Here is an 18748-nt window from a genome sequence, read left to right on the forward strand (position 1 = left end):
ATGTCGCATCTCTCTCGCCGTCACTTGTGGCCGCGAATCATATTTTACGTAGTTTTCTGCAAGCGTCAGCGGAGCGTCAGTCGAGCTAAGTCGGGACAAGTCGCATAAGAGGAGCAATAAAATGTGCATTTCCGGTACCGGGAATCGAACCCAGGCCTCCTGGGCGAGAGCCAGGTATCCCAGCCACTAGACGACAGCGGATAACGACACAAGCACTCCTCCAACAAACACGGCGAGCGCCCACCCGCTACTTGACGACAACTGCAAAAATTAACGTTTCCACTTCGTAGAACGGCATGCTCGGGACGCGTCTCGTGGAGACGAACGCCAGCAATCATGAGACGAAACTGCGCCGGTGAATCCTGTTGTTACACCACGCACCACTGTGCTACGACAGTTTAAGAAACCGACGCTGCGCTTTTTCCTTCGCGGGAAATCAGTGCTCCTGTTTTCGAGACAGAAAACGTTGGCAGCGGTGGGATTCGAACCCACGCCTCCGAAGAGACTGGTGCCTGAAACCAGCGCCTTAGACCGCTCGGCCACGCTACCTGCGCGACGCGGCGGTCACAGGAGCTGCGTTCTACCCCACGAGAACACACCGCAATGGCACAAAAACGAGAAGTAAAAATTGGCAGCGGTGGGATTCGAACCCACGCCTCCGAAGAGACTGGTGCCTTAAACCAGCGCCTTAGACCGCTCGGCCACGCTACCTACACCAGTGTTCCTGGCATTTGTAGAATGCAGTGCACGACACAGCTTCCTGATCTGCTGCGACTGGTTGCTCGAACATCGCACCTCGAACGACTGCCCTTTTCGAATAGAGATTAACTACACAGGCAGCTGCCAGCGCCCTGGTGCGGCGGCATCGCGTGTTTATAAGGAATCGGTAGTGCCACCTGCAGCCTGAGGAACATGAGCACAAAATCAGGAGGGCAACGTGATTTCAATCACTGGGTCACTATCGTCATTGCAGCGACAGCAAGGCAGAACTTTAAAAAGTGCCGTGACCCGGATTCGAGCCTGGGTTGTTGCGGCCACAACGCAATGTCCTGACCACTAGACGATCACGGCCACGGAGCCACCGCGGAATTCAACTCTCGCGACTGCAAGTGGCTGTGCACAGCAAAGCTCGGCCGACTGTGTCTCGCAACAGCTGTGTCAGACGCGGTCTCCATTATATGTATACTGGCAAACGAACGTGCCCGCGCTGATGGACACTGAGCAGAGTGGTTAGCTGCATTCAACCCCCGTGGCAATGTCTTGCAGTCCTCCAAGTCTGTTGACCGCAGGTATGTGCCCGGATAAGAGGTGGACAGATGTCGCATCTCTCTCGCCGTCACTTGTGGCCGCGAATCATATTTTACGTAGTTTTCTGCAAGCGTCAGCGGAGCGTCAGTCGAGCTAAGTCGGGACAAGTCGCATAAGAGGAGCAATAAAATGTGCATTTCCGGTACCGGGAATCGAACCCAGGCCTCCTGGGCGAGAGCCAGGTATCCCAGCCACTAGACGACAGCGGATAACGACACAAGCACTCCTCCAACAAACACGGCGAGCGCCCACCCGCTACTTGACGACAACTGCAAAAATTAACGTTTCCACTTCGTAGAACGGCATGCTCGGGACGCGTCTCGTGGAGACGAACGCCAGCAATCATGAGACGAAACTGCGCCGGTGAATCCTGTTGTTACACCACGCACCACTGTGCTACGACAGTTTAAGAAACCGACGCTGCGCTTTTTCCTTCGCGGGAAATCAGTGCTCCTGTTTTCGAGACAGAAAACGTTGGCAGCGGTGGGATTCGAACCCACGCCTCCGAAGAGACTGGTGCCTGAAACCAGCGCCTTAGACCGCTCGGCCACGCTACCTGCGCGACGCGGCGGTCACAGGAGCTGCGTTCTACCCCACGAGAACACACCGCAATGGCACAAAAACGAGAAGTAAAAATTGGCAGCGGTGGGATTCGAACCCACGCCTCCGAAGAGACTGGTGCCTTAAACCAGCGCCTTAGACCGCTCGGCCACGCTACCTACACCAGTGTTCCTGGCATTTGTAGAATGCAGTGCACGACACAGCTTCCTGATCTGCTGCGACTGGTTGCTCGAACATCGCACCTCGAACGACTGCCCTTTTCGAATAGAGATTAACTACACAGGCAGCTGCCAGCGCCCTGGTGCGGCGGCATCGCGTGTTTATAAGGAATCGGTAGTGCCACCTGCAGCCTGAGGAACATGAGCACAAAATCAGGAGGGCAACGTGATTTCAATCACTGGGTCACTATCGTCATTGCAGCGACAGCAAGGCAGAACTTTAAAAAGTGCCGTGACCCGGATTCGAGCCTGGGTTGTTGCGGCCACAACGCAATGTCCTGACCACTAGACGATCACGGCCACGGAGCCACCGCGGAATTCAACTCTCGCGACTGCAAGTGGCTGTGCACAGCAAAGCTCGGCCGACTGTGTCTCGCAACAGCTGTGTCAGACGCGGTCTCCATTATATGTATACTGGCAAACGAACGTGCCCGCGCTGATGGACACTGAGCAGAGTGGTTAGCTGCATTCAACCCCCGTGGCAATGTCTTGCAGTCCTCCAAGTCTGTTGACCGCAGGTATGTGCCCGGATAAGAGGTGGACAGATGTCGCATCTCTCTCGCCGTCACTTGTGGCCGCGAATCATATTTTACGTAGTTTTCTGCAAGCGTCAGCGGAGCGTCAGTCGAGCTAAGTCGGGACAAGTCGCATAAGAGGAGCAATAAAATGTGCATTTCCGGTACCGGGAATCGAACCCAGGCCTCCTGGGCGAGAGCCAGGTATCCCAGCCACTAGACGACAGCGGATAACGACACAAGCACTCCTCCAACAAACACGGCGAGCGCCCACCCGCTACTTGACGACAACTGCAAAAATTAACGTTTCCACTTCGTAGAACGGCATGCTCGGGACGCGTCTCGTGGAGACGAACGCCAGCAATCATGAGACGAAACTGCGCCGGTGAATCCTGTTGTTACACCACGCACCACTGTGCTACGACAGTTTAAGAAACCGACGCTGCGCTTTTTCCTTCGCGGGAAATCAGTGCTCCTGTTTTCGAGACAGAAAACGTTGGCAGCGGTGGGATTCGAACCCACGCCTCCGAAGAGACTGGTGCCTGAAACCAGCGCCTTAGACCGCTCGGCCACGCTACCTGCGCGACGCGGCGGTCACAGGAGCTGCGTTCTACCCCACGAGAACACACCGCAATGGCACAAAAACGAGAAGTAAAAATTGGCAGCGGTGGGATTCGAACCCACGCCTCCGAAGAGACTGGTGCCTTAAACCAGCGCCTTAGACCGCTCGGCCACGCTACCTACACCAGTGTTCCTGGCATTTGTAGAATGCAGTGCACGACACAGCTTCCTGATCTGCTGCGACTGGTTGCTCGAACATCGCACCTCGAACGACTGCCCTTTTCGAATAGAGATTAACTACACAGGCAGCTGCCAGCGCCCTGGTGCGGCGGCATCGCGTGTTTATAAGGAATCGGTAGTGCCACCTGCAGCCTGAGGAACATGAGCACAAAATCAGGAGGGCAACGTGATTTCAATCACTGGGTCACTATCGTCATTGCAGCGACAGCAAGGCAGAACTTTAAAAAGTGCCGTGACCCGGATTCGAGCCTGGGTTGTTGCGGCCACAACGCAATGTCCTGACCACTAGACGATCACGGCCACGGAGCCACCGCGGAATTCAACTCTCGCGACTGCAAGTGGCTGTGCACAGCAAAGCTCGGCCGACTGTGTCTCGCAACAGCTGTGTCAGACGCGGTCTCCATTATATGTATACTGGCAAACGAACGTGCCCGCGCTGATGGACACTGAGCAGAGTGGTTAGCTGCATTCAACCCCCGTGGCAATGTCTTGCAGTCCTCCAAGTCTGTTGACCGCAGGTATGTGCCCGGATAAGAGGTGGACAGATGTCGCATCTCTCTCGCCGTCACTTGTGGCCGCGAATCATATTTTACGTAGTTTTCTGCAAGCGTCAGCGGAGCGTCAGTCGAGCTAAGTCGGGACAAGTCGCATAAGAGGAGCAATAAAATGTGCATTTCCGGTACCGGGAATCGAACCCAGGCCTCCTGGGCGAGAGCCAGGTATCCCAGCCACTAGACGACAGCGGATAACGACACAAGCACTCCTCCAACAAACACGGCGAGCGCCCACCCGCTACTTGACGACAACTGCAAAAATTAACGTTTCCACTTCGTAGAACGGCATGCTCGGGACGCGTCTCGTGGAGACGAACGCCAGCAATCATGAGACGAAACTGCGCCGGTGAATCCTGTTGTTACACCACGCACCACTGTGCTACGACAGTTTAAGAAACCGACGCTGCGCTTTTTCCTTCGCGGGAAATCAGTGCTCCTGTTTTCGAGACAGAAAACGTTGGCAGCGGTGGGATTCGAACCCACGCCTCCGAAGAGACTGGTGCCTGAAACCAGCGCCTTAGACCGCTCGGCCACGCTACCTGCGCGACGCGGCGGTCACAGGAGCTGCGTTCTACCCCACGAGAACACACCGCAATGGCACAAAAACGAGAAGTAAAAATTGGCAGCGGTGGGATTCGAACCCACGCCTCCGAAGAGACTGGTGCCTTAAACCAGCGCCTTAGACCGCTCGGCCACGCTACCTACACCAGTGTTCCTGGCATTTGTAGAATGCAGTGCACGACACAGCTTCCTGATCTGCTGCGACTGGTTGCTCGAACATCGCACCTCGAACGACTGCCCTTTTCGAATAGAGATTAACTACACAGGCAGCTGCCAGCGCCCTGGTGCGGCGGCATCGCGTGTTTATAAGGAATCGGTAGTGCCACCTGCAGCCTGAGGAACATGAGCACAAAATCAGGAGGGCAACGTGATTTCAATCACTGGGTCACTATCGTCATTGCAGCGACAGCAAGGCAGAACTTTAAAAAGTGCCGTGACCCGGATTCGAGCCTGGGTTGTTGCGGCCACAACGCAATGTCCTGACCACTAGACGATCACGGCCACGGAGCCACCGCGGAATTCAACTCTCGCGACTGCAAGTGGCTGTGCACAGCAAAGCTCGGCCGACTGTGTCTCGCAACAGCTGTGTCAGACGCGGTCTCCATTATATGTATACTGGCAAACGAACGTGCCCGCGCTGATGGACACTGAGCAGAGTGGTTAGCTGCATTCAACCCCCGTGGCAATGTCTTGCAGTCCTCCAAGTCTGTTGACCGCAGGTATGTGCCCGGATAAGAGGTGGACAGATGTCGCATCTCTCTCGCCGTCACTTGTGGCCGCGAATCATATTTTACGTAGTTTTCTGCAAGCGTCAGCGGAGCGTCAGTCGAGCTAAGTCGGGACAAGTCGCATAAGAGGAGCAATAAAATGTGCATTTCCGGTACCGGGAATCGAACCCAGGCCTCCTGGGCGAGAGCCAGGTATCCCAGCCACTAGACGACAGCGGATAACGACACAAGCACTCCTCCAACAAACACGGCGAGCGCCCACCCGCTACTTGACGACAACTGCAAAAATTAACGTTTCCACTTCGTAGAACGGCATGCTCGGGACGCGTCTCGTGGAGACGAACGCCAGCAATCATGAGACGAAACTGCGCCGGTGAATCCTGTTGTTACACCACGCACCACTGTGCTACGACAGTTTAAGAAACCGACGCTGCGCTTTTTCCTTCGCGGGAAATCAGTGCTCCTGTTTTCGAGACAGAAAACGTTGGCAGCGGTGGGATTCGAACCCACGCCTCCGAAGAGACTGGTGCCTGAAACCAGCGCCTTAGACCGCTCGGCCACGCTACCTACGCGACGCGGCGGTCACAGGAGCTGCGTTCTACCCCACGAGAACACACCGCAATGGCACAAAAACGAGAAGTAAAAATTGGCAGCGGTGGGATTCGAACCCACGCCTCCGAAGAGACTGGTGCCTTAAACCAGCGCCTTAGACCGCTCGGCCACGCTACCTACACCAGTGTTCCTGGCATTTGTAGAATGCAGTGCACGACACAGCTTCCTGATCTGCTGCGACTGGTTGCTCGAACATCGCACCTCGAACGACTGCCCTTTTCGAATAGAGATTAACTACACAGGCAGCTGCCAGCGCCCTGGTGCGGCGGCATCGCGTGTTTATAAGGAATCGGTAGTGCCACCTGCAGCCTGAGGAACATGAGCACAAAATCAGGAGGGCAACGTGATTTCAATCACTGGGTCACTATCGTCATTGCAGCGACAGCAAGGCAGAACTTTAAAAAGTGCCGTGACCCGGATTCGAGCCTGGGTTGTTGCGGCCACAACGCAATGTCCTGACCACTAGACGATCACGGCCACGGAGCCACCGCGGAATTCAACTCTCGCGACTGCAAGTGGCTGTGCACAGCAAAGCTCGGCCGACTGTGTCTCGCAACAGCTGTGTCAGACGCGGTCTCCATTATATGTATACTGGCAAACGAACGTGCCCGCGCTGATGGACACTGAGCAGAGTGGTTAGCTGCATTCAACCCCCGTGGCAATGTCTTGCAGTCCTCCAAGTCTGTTGACCGCAGGTATGTGCCCGGATAAGAGGTGGACAGATGTCGCATCTCTCTCGCCGTCACTTGTGGCCGCGAATCATATTTTACGTAGTTTTCTGCAAGCGTCAGCGGAGCGTCAGTCGAGCTAAGTCGGGACAAGTCGCATAAGAGGAGCAATAAAATGTGCATTTCCGGTACCGGGAATCGAACCCAGGCCTCCTGGGCGAGAGCCAGGTATCCCAGCCACTAGACGACAGCGGATAACGACACAAGCACTCCTCCAACAAACACGGCGAGCGCCCACCCGCTACTTGACGACAACTGCAAAAATTAACGTTTCCACTTCGTAGAACGGCATGCTCGGGACGCGTCTCGTGGAGACGAACGCCAGCAATCATGAGACGAAACTGCGCCGGTGAATCCTGTTGTTACACCACGCACCACTGTGCTACGACAGTTTAAGAAACCGACGCTGCGCTTTTTCCTTCGCGGGAAATCAGTGCTCCTGTTTTCGAGACAGAAAACGTTGGCAGCGGTGGGATTCGAACCCACGCCTCCGAAGAGACTGGTGCCTGAAACCAGCGCCTTAGACCGCTCGGCCACGCTACCTACGCGACGCGGCGGTCACAGGAGCTGCGTTCTACCCCACGAGAACACACCGCAATGGCACAAAAACGAGAAGTAAAAATTGGCAGCGGTGGGATTCGAACCCACGCCTCCGAAGAGACTGGTGCCTTAAACCAGCGCCTTAGACCGCTTTTTTTTTTTTTTTTTTTTTTTTTTTGTTGGGCCTCCTGGGTGAAAGCCAGGTATCCTAGCCACTTTTTTTTTTTTTTTTGCCACCTTTTTTTTTTTTTTTTTTTGTTCTTTATCCATTTTTTTTATGCTTTATCCATTTTTTTTCTTTTTGTATTTCTTTCACTGTGTTGACCCAGTGCAGCTCGGGGGAGGCGCGTTGGGCAGGGGTCGAAATCCGAGGCCTGGCCATGACGTCTCCTCCTCCCTGCACTGAAGCACAGTGGCACCAATACGTAGTAATTTCCCTTGGTTCAGAGTCTTATGGTACTTATATGTGGACACGGGGCTTGTGATGCAGTGTCTATCCAAACAGGTAAAAGCTTGGCAGGAAAGCAAAATAAGTAAGAGCTAGCGAGAATGTCTTCCCTATCGTGAAGTGAGATCAGTATGCCCCTATACCGGTGCCATTAATGTAACTGGCGCAGGAGCGATCAAGAGAAGTGGAAACTTAACCAATCCCCTGCTTTTCGAAGACAATACTAAGCATATTCGCAAAGTCCCTCTTAAGATGTGGGAAAGATTGTTGCGTCCAGTACTCATGAAGCATGTAACCAAGAAACGAAAGAAAATCGGAAATACCATCACCATCAACCACTGCAAAAATGTAACGGCCAAGAAGCCACATAATGGTATTGTTCTTTGTCCCGGGATAAAAAACCGTGTCCGGCCAGCAGAGAATATCAGTTGTAAATGCCGATTCCGAGCTCCTGGTGAGTAACGCCAATTGTCGGCGCAGCCAGTACCACATGCGAAGACGGTCAGCGCAGGTAAATCGGTGTTGGAGTGTATCAACACAACCACACGTTTGACAAAGCGGAGAGACACTTAAACCTATGCGATGAAGTCGTTCATTCGTAGGAATCAGCTGGTGAACTACCTTATACCATAGGGAGGCAACAGGTGCTGAATGAACGGGTAAGCTAATATTCGTCCATATGTGACGCCAATTAAAACGGGGATATTGCAAAACAATCGGGATGGAAGAAGAAGACCTGTGCCATTTGTCAAGCAGTGTTCGCATAGTAAAAACAGGACGACGTTGGAAGTGGAGATCCAGATAACTAATCTCAATGTAGAAGTCCTGAACATGCCGTAGCTTCGCATTTAGAGGCCCTACGTTAATAGGCGGTGACAAGCTCGCAGGACGAACGACATGGAATAATCGCGAAGTAACAGTCGGGGACTCAGAAAATAAAAGATGGAGGGTGCGCTTAACATAAAGGGCCGCAGCCTTGACACGGACATCGGTGAACGACAAGCCGCCCGCAAGACGCGGCTTCGTAAGAACATCACAACGTAATTTAAAAATGTGCCCCCGCCAAATATATCTGTTGATAAGCTGGACCATTTTTGCCCCCTGCATTCTTGGAAGCGGAAACAACTGAGCAACGTAAAATACTTTACATAAAACATAAGTGTCTAATACACGCTTTTTTTGCAGTAGCGGTATCGAACGCCATGAGTGTTCGAATAAAACACCTTGAAGCTTGGAAATGGCCACTTGCCAATTTTTTGCAGCCATACGAAGAGGACACCGTTCAAGATAGATGCCTAAATGTGTATGGTGTTCAACAGCCGTAACCCACGGAACAACCACATTTTCAAAGCCCCGCAAATTCAGAAGTTTGCTTTTACGGGGGTTGAGACGAGAGCCGGAGGCCGCAGAAAATTTATCTAGTTCCATTTTCAACTGCGGCACTTCGGCGGCGGAACGAAGCAAAACAACCAAATCATCAGCATAAGCTGTTGCTGTCAGGGTAACCCCAGAAATCGTAAGACCACGAAGTGTCGAGTTGAGACGAGAGAGGAGTGGTTGAAGGGAGAGAGCATAAAGGGTCATGGATAAAGGGCTACCTTGCGGGACGCCACGTTTAATATCAATGACCTTCGTTAGCTGGCCATTAATGTCAATCTTAGCAGAAATACCAGTCGTCATATTCTTAAGTACCAGCAGCGCCTTTTCATTAAAACCGAGTCGGCGCAGCAGAAGCTCTAAAAACGAATGGGACACACGATCAAAAGCCTTACTAAAATCAACAAATAAAAGCGCACAGGAAATATTGGTGACAGCGACAATCGACACGACATCACGATACCCCGCCAGAGGAGTCAATATGGGGCGCCCTGGAAAGCAGCTTTGACAAGGAGTTATCACAGGTGTAAGCAAGAGGGATAGACGTGCATTAACAGCCCTAGCAGCCGTCTTATAATCAAAATTTAAAAGGGTTAAAGGACGAAAGTCACTAGCTGTCTTCAAACCAGCAGATTTTGGTATCAGGACAACCGTACCTCTCTTGAAATCGGCTGGAATTGTGCCACCATTCAAGATTTCATTTACAATATCCGTAAAAACAGGCCCTATAATAGTCCAAAAGCGAACAAAAAATTCCTTAGGAAGGCCATCCGGACCAGGAGATTTGTGAGATGGTGAACAAGCAATGAAAGCTGAAATTTCGTCTGCAGTAAAAGGAGCTAAAAATTCCTTATTATGGTCCTCTGTTAAAACTGATGGGATAGCAGTTAAAATCTCATCAACATCAAGCGGATCAGAATCAGCCACAGCATATAAGGTCTCATAGTAGCAGGTAAGTTCATGGGTTATTTGATTCTGTAAGGTAAGCCGGCAACCATCAGCTGCCATAAGGCCGTCAATCAATACACGTCGACGGTTCTTGTGGTGACGAAACAGGTGGTACATGGAAGTCATTTCATGTGCTAAGGTGGACGGCGGTTTAGATTTAATCTTCAATCCTTCCATCTGAAGCCGTTTAATACTAAGGAGCTTGGCTTTAATTTTCCGAATCTCAGAAAGGTGGGCACCTGTCATTCGAGAAGTATCATAAAGTTCGCGAAGCACCGAATAATAATACTCAAAAGTCAGTTTCAGATCTCGCGCTCTATTATAACTGTAGGACATTAAAGTGCGACGTAGTTTTGGCTTCGCACAGTGGATCCACCAGTGAAGCTTAGACGGATAGTATCGCAGAGAACGTAAACACATGTCCCACGCTGTCTGTATTAGAGGTTCGATGTCAGGGTCATCGAGCAAGGAGACATTTAATTTCCACAGCGGCCGATAAAGTTTAAGAGGCTGACGCTCCAAATTAATTATAACCGCAAGGGCACAATGATCCGTAAAACTGGCTGGAATAACATCTACATTTAAAACAGAAACACTAAGGGGATCAGAAATATACAATCGGTCCAGTCGACTACTTGACGTGGCAGTAAAAAATGTAAATTTAACTAAAGTGGGGTGTTTAACCTCCCACGCATCGCGTAGTCGTAGTTGACGTACAAGAGAATGTAGCTCGAAACAATAATTAAAATGAGGCGATTGGTCCTTAGCTTGTAATACACAATTAAAATCACCCCCCAATATCAAAGTCGCAGGATTTTTGCGTAAAAGATAAATCAGATCCTCTTTATAAAAACGAGACCTTTCCTGCCGTTTGCTGGAACCAGAGGGGGCGTAAATATTAACCAAGGTTGTGTCAAATAACCGACAACCAATACCCCTTCCCGAGTCTAAGAGCTCAATTTCGGTAACGGGGATACCGTCACGAATTAGTAAGGCAGTACCTGTGGAAAACTCAGGCGCAAAATTTAGAATAGTGCGAAAGCCAGGAACAAACAGGTGTGCAACGGAGACTTCCTGCAGGAAAACAACATCAGCTGCAGAGTCATAAATGAACTGCTGCAGAGACGCTAACTTCAGAGCAGATTGAATGCTATTTATATTTAAGGTAATAAACGTGTACGCCTGCAACATCAACAAAACAAAAGGGAAAATGAACCCTAATTACACCACATTAGAAGCAACGACATCCAGATCATCAACATCAGACATGGCAGAGGGTGATTGCCCGGAATCAACGGAATCAGAGTCATCCTTTGCATGCTTGTGTTTTTTCCGCACCGCGTGAAGATTGGGGGGCACTTTCACCCGACGGCGTATCTGATGCACACCAGATTCAAGAGCAGGTGGAGTGGGGGGTTCGAGATCAGGCACGTCAACCAAGGCATCCGAAGGATTAGCAGAGCGAGAGGAATCAGAAGAAGGAGCAAGCAAGGGGAAAACTGCATCAGGAACATCGGCACCGGCATCAGAAGGTGTAGGTATGGGAAGTGTAGGAGGTGGAGAGATAGGGTTGGAATCCGCTGAAGCGGAGCGCGCAGTTCTAGAAGCGATTTTCCGACAAACAGCTGTCTGCACCGAAGTGTCGTCAACATGTGGTGATGCCTGTGTCGGGGGGGATGTCAACACCACCTCGACCGAATGTTGGGGCTCTTGCGCCGACGGCGTGGCAGCAAGTTTGACGTCATCAGGCAAAGCAGGAGACACAGTGGGAACAGAATCCAAAACAAGCATGGGAGATTCCGGAAGTCTCTCGTCAGATCCGCAAACCGGCTGCGAAACAGCAGCTTCGTCGTCAGTGCTACCGGTATCACTAGCACGACGGCGTTTGTTATTGGAAACAGACGGGATCGGTGTAGAAGCAGCCGATACATCTGGGCGAGTGGGTAACGGGGGAAAACCGGCATCAGAGGAAGGTGTCACCCGTTGTGAAGAATCTACTGCAGGAGGCTGACACGAGACAGTGGAGGAAGCTGCTGGCACAAGATCGGCAACCGTTAATTTGCGGCGTTGTGCTAGCCCATTTTTAAGCACAAACACCCGCTTAGGGCAATTAGCACGAACATGACCATTTTCATTACATAGAAAACACGTACCAACTTGCCCCTCATAAGTAAGATGAACACGATAACCACATACAACCAGATGGGACGGTATGTTCGACTTAATATGCATTTCAACCGATCTGACACCATTATAACATTGCAGCTTATGTTGTGCAGACCAACGTTCATTTCGAATCGACCGAACGGTACCATAACCAAGCAAAGCTTCCTTGAGGTAACTGTTTTCAACTTCAGGGGGTAAATTATAAACCCGAACTGTGGTATACGTAATTTCAGCATTTGAAACAGTAACACTGCTAACAGAACCATCTCTATGACGGAACGACACTTGCTCACCATGTTTAAGTAAAATCTTATCTAGCAAAACCGGGTTCAACAATTTCACAAAAAAGCAGTAAAGTTCTGTGTCAAAATACGCCGTATGTACCTGGTCCGATGTAATGCCAATCGTATCCACAATCCATTCGTGAATTTCCAACGAAGTTGGTTGAACATTCCTGGTAGCCTTGTTAAACTGAAAACGGAGAGTACACTTCCGCGGAAACAACCGGGAAGCCATAACACTTAATTAATGCGGCAAGAGCCGCTATACAACACAAGACACAACACAAACACTAAGGCGACGAAACAACGAAGAAAAGAAGACAAAGAAACGTCACACACAGAAAGTAAATAGTCACAACCCGAGGGAAACGGCGGATCGAATACACAGCACGTGCGATCGCTGTCGCGTCTCAAGCGGAACTGTCGGCCACGCTACCTACACCAGTGTTCCTGGCATTTGTAGAATGCAGTGCACGACACAGCTTCCTGATCTGCTGCGACTGGTTGCTCGAACATCGCACCTCGAACGACTGCCCTTTTCGAATAGAGATTAACTACACAGGCAGCTGCCAGCGCCCTGGTGCGGCGGCATCGCGTGTTTATAAGGAATCGGTAGTGCCACCTGCAGCCTGAGGAACATGAGCACAAAATCAGGAGGGCAACGTGATTTCAATCACTGGGTCACTATCGTCATTGCAGCGACAGCAAGGCAGAACTTTAAAAAGTGCCGTGACCCGGATTCGAGCCTGGGTTGTTGCGGCCACAACGCAATGTCCTGACCACTAGACGATCACGGCCACGGAGCCACCGCGGAATTCAACTCTCGCGACTGCAAGTGGCTGTGCACAGCAAAGCTCGGCCGACTGTGTCTCGCAACAGCTGTGTCAGACGCGGTCTCCATTATATGTATACTGGCAAACGAACGTGCCCGCGCTGATGGACACTGAGCAGAGTGGTTAGCTGCATTCAACCCCCGTGGCAATGTCTTGCAGTCCTCCAAGTCTGTTGACCGCAGGTATGTGCCCGGATAAGAGGTGGACAGATGTCGCATCTCTCTCGCCGTCACTTGTGGCCGCGAATCATATTTTACGTAGTTTTCTGCAAGCGTCAGCGGAGCGTCAGTCGAGCTAAGTCGGGACAAGTCGCATAAGAGGAGCAATAAAATGTGCATTTCCGGTACCGGGAATCGAACCCAGGCCTCCTGGGCGAGAGCCAGGTATCCCAGCCACTAGACGACAGCGGATAACGACACAAGCACTCCTCCAACAAACACGGCGAGCGCCCACCCGCTACTTGACGACAACTGCAAAAATTAACGTTTCCACTTCGTAGAACGGCATGCTCGGGACGCGTCTCGTGGAGACGAACGCCAGCAATCATGAGACGAAACTGCGCCGGTGAATCCTGTTGTTACACCACGCACCACTGTGCTACGACAGTTTAAGAAACCGACGCTGCGCTTTTTCCTTCGCGGGAAATCAGTGCTCCTGTTTTCGAGACAGAAAACGTTGGCAGCGGTGGGATTCGAACCCACGCCTCCGAAGAGACTGGTGCCTGAAACCAGCGCCTTAGACCGCTCGGCCACGCTACCTGCGCGACGCGGCGGTCACAGGAGCTGCGTTCTACCCCACGAGAACACACCGCAATGGCACAAAAACGAGAAGTAAAAATTGGCAGCGGTGGGATTCGAACCCACGCCTCCGAAGAGACTGGTGCCTTAAACCAGCGCCTTAGACCGCTCGGCCACGCTACCTACACCAGTGTTCCTGGCATTTGTAGAATGCAGTGCACGACACAGCTTCCTGATCTGCTGCGACTGGTTGCTCGAACATCGCACCTCGAACGACTGCCCTTTTCGAATAGAGATTAACTACACAGGCAGCTGCCAGCGCCCTGGTGCGGCGGCATCGCGTGTTTATAAGGAATCGGTAGTGCCACCTGCAGCCTGAGGAACATGAGCACAAAATCAGGAGGGCAACGTGATTTCAATCACTGGGTCACTATCGTCATTGCAGCGACAGCAAGGCAGAACTTTAAAAAGTGCCGTGACCCGGATTCGAGCCTGGGTTGTTGCGGCCACAACGCAATGTCCTGACCACTAGACGATCACGGCCACGGAGCCACCGCGGAATTCAACTCTCGCGACTGCAAGTGGCTGTGCACAGCAAAGCTCGGCCGACTGTGTCTCGCAACAGCTGTGTCAGACGCGGTCTCCATTATATGTATACTGGCAAACGAACGTGCCCGCGCTGATGGACACTGAGCAGAGTGGTTAGCTGCATTCAACCCCCGTGGCAATGTCTTGCAGTCCTCCAAGTCTGTTGACCGCAGGTATGTGCCGGGATAAGAGGTGGACAGATGTCGCATCTCTCTCGCCGTCACTTGTGGCCGCGAATCATATTTTACGTAGTTTTCTGCAAGCGTCAGCGGAGCGTCAGTCGAGCTAAGTCGGGACAAGTCGCATAAGAGGAGCAATAAAATGTGCATTTCCGGTACCGGGAATCGAACCCAGGCCTCCTGGGCGAGAGCCAGGTATCCCAGCCACTAGACGACAGCGGATAACGACACAAGCACTCCTCCAACAAACACGGCGAGCGCCCACCCGCTACTTGACGACAACTGCAAAAATTAACGTTTCCACTTCGTAGAACGGCATGCTCGGGACGCGTCTCGTGGAGACGAACGCCAGCAATCATGAGACGAAACTGCGCCGGTGAATCCTGTTGTTACACCACGCACCACTGTGCTACGACAGTTTAAGAAACCGACGCTGCGCTTTTTCCTTCGTGGGAAATCAGTGCTCCTGTTTTCGAGACAGAAAACGTTGGCAGCGGTGGGATTCGAACCCACGCCTCCGAAGAGACTGGTGCCTGAAACCAGCGCCTTAGACCGCTCGGCCACGCTACCTACGCGACGCGGCGGTCACAGGAGCTGCGTTCTACCCCACGAGAACACACCGCAATGGCACAAAAACGAGAAGTAAAAATTGGCAGCGGTGGGATTCGAACCCACGCCTCCGAAGAGACTGGTGCCTTAAACCAGCGCCTTAGACCGCTTTTTTTTTTTTTTTTTTTTTTTTTTGTTGGGCCTCCTGGGTGAAAGCCAGGTATCCTAGCCACTTTTTTTTTTTTTTTGCCACCTTTTTTTTTTTTTTTTTGTTCTTTATCCATTTTTTTTATGCTTTATCCATTTTTTTTCTTTTTGTATTTCTTTCACTGTGTTGACCCAGTGCAGCTCGGGGGAGGCGCGTTGGGCAGGGGTCGAAATCCGAGGCCTGGCCATGACGTCTCCTCCTCCCTGCACTGAAGCACAGTGGCACCAATACGTAGTAATTTCCCTTGGTTCAGAGTCTTATGGTACTTATATGTGGACACGGGGCTTGTGATGCAGTGTCTATCGAAACAGGTAAAAGCTTGGCAGGAAAGCAAAATAAGTAAGAGCTAGCGAGAATGTCTTCCCTATCGTGAAGTGAGATCAGTATGCCCCTATACCGGTGCCATTAATGTAACTGGCGCAGGAGCGATCAAGAGAAGTGGAAACTTAACCAATCCCCTGCGTTTCGAAGACAATACTAAGCATATTCGCAAAGTCCCTCTTAAGATGTGGGAAAGATTGTTGCGTCCAGTACTCATGAAGCATGTAACCAAGAAACGAAAGAAAATCGGAAATACCATCACCATCAACCACTGCAAAAATGTAACGGCCAAGAAGCCACATAATGGTATTGTTCTTTGTCCCGGGATAAAAAACCGTGTCCGGCCAGCAGAGAATATCAGTTGTAAATGCCGATTCCGAGCTCCTGGTGAGTAACGCCAATTGTCGGCGCAGCCAGTACCACATGCGAAGACGGTCAGCGCAGGTAAATCGGTGTTGGAGTGTATCAACACAACCACACGTTTGACAAAGCGGAGAGACACTTAAACCTATGCGATGAAGTCGTTCATTCGTAGGAATCAGCTGGTGAACTACCTTATACCATAGGGAGGCAACAGGTGCTGAATGAACGGGTAAGCTAATATTCGTCCATATGTGACGCCAATTAAAACGGGGATATTGCAAAACAATCGGGATGGAAGAAGAAGACCTGTGCCATTTGTCAAGCAGTGTTCGCATAGTAAAAACAGGACGACGTTGGAAGTGGAGATCCAGATAACTAATCTCAATGTAGAAGTCCTGAACATGCCGTAGCTTCGCATTTAGAGGCCCTACGTTAATAGGCGGTGACAAGCTCGCAGGACGAACGACATGGAATAATCGCGAAGTAACAGTCGGGGACTCAGAAAATAAAAGATGGAGGGTGCGCTTAACATAAAGGGCCGCAGCCTTGACACGGACATCGGTGAACGACAAGCCGCCCGCAAGACGCGGCTTCGTAAGAACATCACAACGTAATTTAAAAATGTGCCCCCGCCAAATATATCTGTTGATAAGCTGGACCATTTTTGCACCCTGCATTCTTGGAAGCGGAAACAACTGAGCAACGTAAAATACTTTACATAAAACATAAGTGTCTAATACACGCTTTTTTTGCAGTAGCGGTATCGAACGCCATGAGTGTTCGAATAAAACACCTTGAAGCTTGGAAATGGCCACTTGCCAATTTTTTGCAGCCATACGAAGAGGACACCGTTCAAGATAGATGCCTAAATGTGTATGGTGTTCAACAGCCGTAACCCACGGAACAACCACATTTTCAAAGCCCCGCAAATTCAGAAGTTTGCTTTTACGGGGGTTGAGACGAGAGCCGGAGGCCGCAGAAAATTTATCTAGTTCCATTTTCAACTGCGGCACTTCGGCGGCGGAACGAAGCAAAACAACCAAATCATCAGCATAAGCTGTTGCTGTCAGGGTAACCCCAGAAATCGTAAGACCACGAAGTGTCGAGTTGAGACGAGAGAGGAGTGGTTGAAGGGAGAGAGCATAAAGGGTCATGGATAAAGGGCTACCTTGCGGGACGCCACGTTTAATATCAATGACCTTCGTTAGCTGGCCATTAATGTCAATCTTAGCAGAAATACCAGTCGTCATATTCTTAAGTACCAGCAGCGCCTTTTCATTAAAACCGAGTCGGCGCAGCAGAAGCTCTAAAAACGAATGGGACACACGATCAAAAGCCTTACTAAAATCAACAAATAAAAGCGCACAGGAAATATTGGTGACAGCGACAATCGACACGACATCACGATACCCCGCCAGAGGAGTCAATATGGGGCGCCCTGGAAAGCAGCTTTGACAAGGAGTTATCACAGGTGTAAGCAAGAGGGATAGACGTGCATTAACAGCCCTAGCAGCCGTCTTATAATCAAAATTTAAAAGGGTTAAAGGACGAAAGTCACTAGCTGTCTTCAAACCAGCAGATTTTGGTATCAGGACAACCGTACCTCTCTTGAAATCGGCTGGAATTGTGCCACCATTCAAGATTTCATTTACAATATCCGTAAAAACAGGCCCTATAATAGTCCAAAAGCGAACAAAAAATTCCTTAGGAAGGCCATCCGGACCAGGAGATTTGTGAGATGGTGAACAAGCAATGAAAGCTGAAATTTCGTCTGCAGTAAAAGGAGCTAAAAATTCCTTATTATGGTCCTCTGTTAAAACTGATGGGATAGCAGTTAAAATCTCATCAACATCAAGCGGATCAGAATCAGCCACAGCATATAAGGTCTCATAGTAGCAGGTAAGTTCATGGGTTATTTGATTCTGTAAGGTAAGCCGGCAACCATCAGCTGCCATAAGGCCGTCAATCAATACACGTCGACGGTTCTTGTGGTGACGAAACAGGTGGTACATGGAAGTCATTTCATGTGCTAAGGTGGACGGCGGTTTAGATTTAATCTTCAATCCTTCCATCTGAAGCCGTTTAATACTAAGGAGCTTGGCTTTAATTTTCCGAATCTCAGAAAGGTGGGCACCTGTCATTCGAGAAGTATCATAAAGTTCGCGAAGCACCGAATAATAATACTCAAAAGTCAGTTTCAGATCTCGCGCTCTATTATAACTGTAGGACATTAAAGTGCGACGTAGTTTTGGCTTCGCACAGTGGATCCACCAGTGAAGCTTAGACGGATAGTATCGCAGAGAACGTAAACACATGTCCCACGCTGTCTGTATTAGAGGTTCGATGTCAGGGTCATCGAGCAAGGAGACATTTAATTTCCACAGCGGCCGATAAAGTTTAAGAGGCTGACGCTCCAAATTAATTATAACCGCAAGGGCACAATGATCCGTAAAACTGGCTGGAATAACATCTACATTTAAAACAGAAACACTAAGGGGATCAGAAATATACAATCGGTCCAGTCGACTACTTGACGTGGCAGTAAAAAATGTAAATTTAACTAAAGTGGGGTGTTTAACCTCCCACGCATCGCGTAGTCGTAGTTGACGTACAAGAGAATGTAG

At 50.5% G+C, this 18748-nt stretch overlaps 14 non-coding genes across 14 annotated transcripts; all 14 read right to left on the reverse strand.

Moving 5' to 3' along the window:
- Window positions 1–467: 467 nt before the first annotated feature.
- Window positions 468–549, reverse strand: Trnal-cag. Its single transcript has one exon. It is a non-coding gene; the product is annotated as a tRNA-Leu (tRNA).
- An 80-nt stretch (window positions 550–629) lies between these two features.
- Trnal-aag lies at window positions 630–711 on the reverse strand. Its single transcript has one exon. It is a non-coding gene; the product is annotated as a tRNA-Leu (tRNA).
- Window positions 712–1783: 1072 nt separating this feature from the next.
- Window positions 1784–1865, reverse strand: Trnal-cag. Its single transcript has one exon. It is a non-coding gene; the product is annotated as a tRNA-Leu (tRNA).
- Window positions 1866–1945: 80 nt separating this feature from the next.
- Window positions 1946–2027, reverse strand: Trnal-aag. The gene has a single exon. It is a non-coding gene; the product is annotated as a tRNA-Leu (tRNA).
- Window positions 2028–3099: 1072 nt separating this feature from the next.
- Trnal-cag lies at window positions 3100–3181 on the reverse strand. Its single transcript has one exon. It is a non-coding gene; the product is annotated as a tRNA-Leu (tRNA).
- Window positions 3182–3261: 80 nt separating this feature from the next.
- On the reverse strand, window positions 3262–3343 carry Trnal-aag. The gene has a single exon. It is a non-coding gene; the product is annotated as a tRNA-Leu (tRNA).
- Window positions 3344–4415: 1072 nt separating this feature from the next.
- Trnal-cag lies at window positions 4416–4497 on the reverse strand. Its single transcript has one exon. It is a non-coding gene; the product is annotated as a tRNA-Leu (tRNA).
- An 80-nt stretch (window positions 4498–4577) lies between these two features.
- On the reverse strand, window positions 4578–4659 carry Trnal-aag. The gene has a single exon. It is a non-coding gene; the product is annotated as a tRNA-Leu (tRNA).
- Window positions 4660–5731: 1072 nt separating this feature from the next.
- Trnal-cag lies at window positions 5732–5813 on the reverse strand. The gene has a single exon. It is a non-coding gene; the product is annotated as a tRNA-Leu (tRNA).
- An 80-nt stretch (window positions 5814–5893) lies between these two features.
- Window positions 5894–5975, reverse strand: Trnal-aag. Its single transcript has one exon. It is a non-coding gene; the product is annotated as a tRNA-Leu (tRNA).
- A 1072-nt stretch (window positions 5976–7047) lies between these two features.
- Trnal-cag lies at window positions 7048–7129 on the reverse strand. Its single transcript has one exon. It is a non-coding gene; the product is annotated as a tRNA-Leu (tRNA).
- A 6726-nt stretch (window positions 7130–13855) lies between these two features.
- Window positions 13856–13937, reverse strand: Trnal-cag. The gene has a single exon. It is a non-coding gene; the product is annotated as a tRNA-Leu (tRNA).
- An 80-nt stretch (window positions 13938–14017) lies between these two features.
- On the reverse strand, window positions 14018–14099 carry Trnal-aag. The gene has a single exon. It is a non-coding gene; the product is annotated as a tRNA-Leu (tRNA).
- A 1072-nt stretch (window positions 14100–15171) lies between these two features.
- Trnal-cag lies at window positions 15172–15253 on the reverse strand. The gene has a single exon. It is a non-coding gene; the product is annotated as a tRNA-Leu (tRNA).
- Window positions 15254–18748: the final 3495 nt, after the last annotated feature.

Source organism: Schistocerca piceifrons, unplaced genomic scaffold (assembly GCF_021461385.2).
Source record: "Schistocerca piceifrons isolate TAMUIC-IGC-003096 unplaced genomic scaffold, iqSchPice1.1 HiC_scaffold_2418, whole genome shotgun sequence".
In the NCBI taxonomy this organism is placed as follows: Eukaryota; Metazoa; Arthropoda; class Insecta; order Orthoptera; family Acrididae; genus Schistocerca; species Schistocerca piceifrons.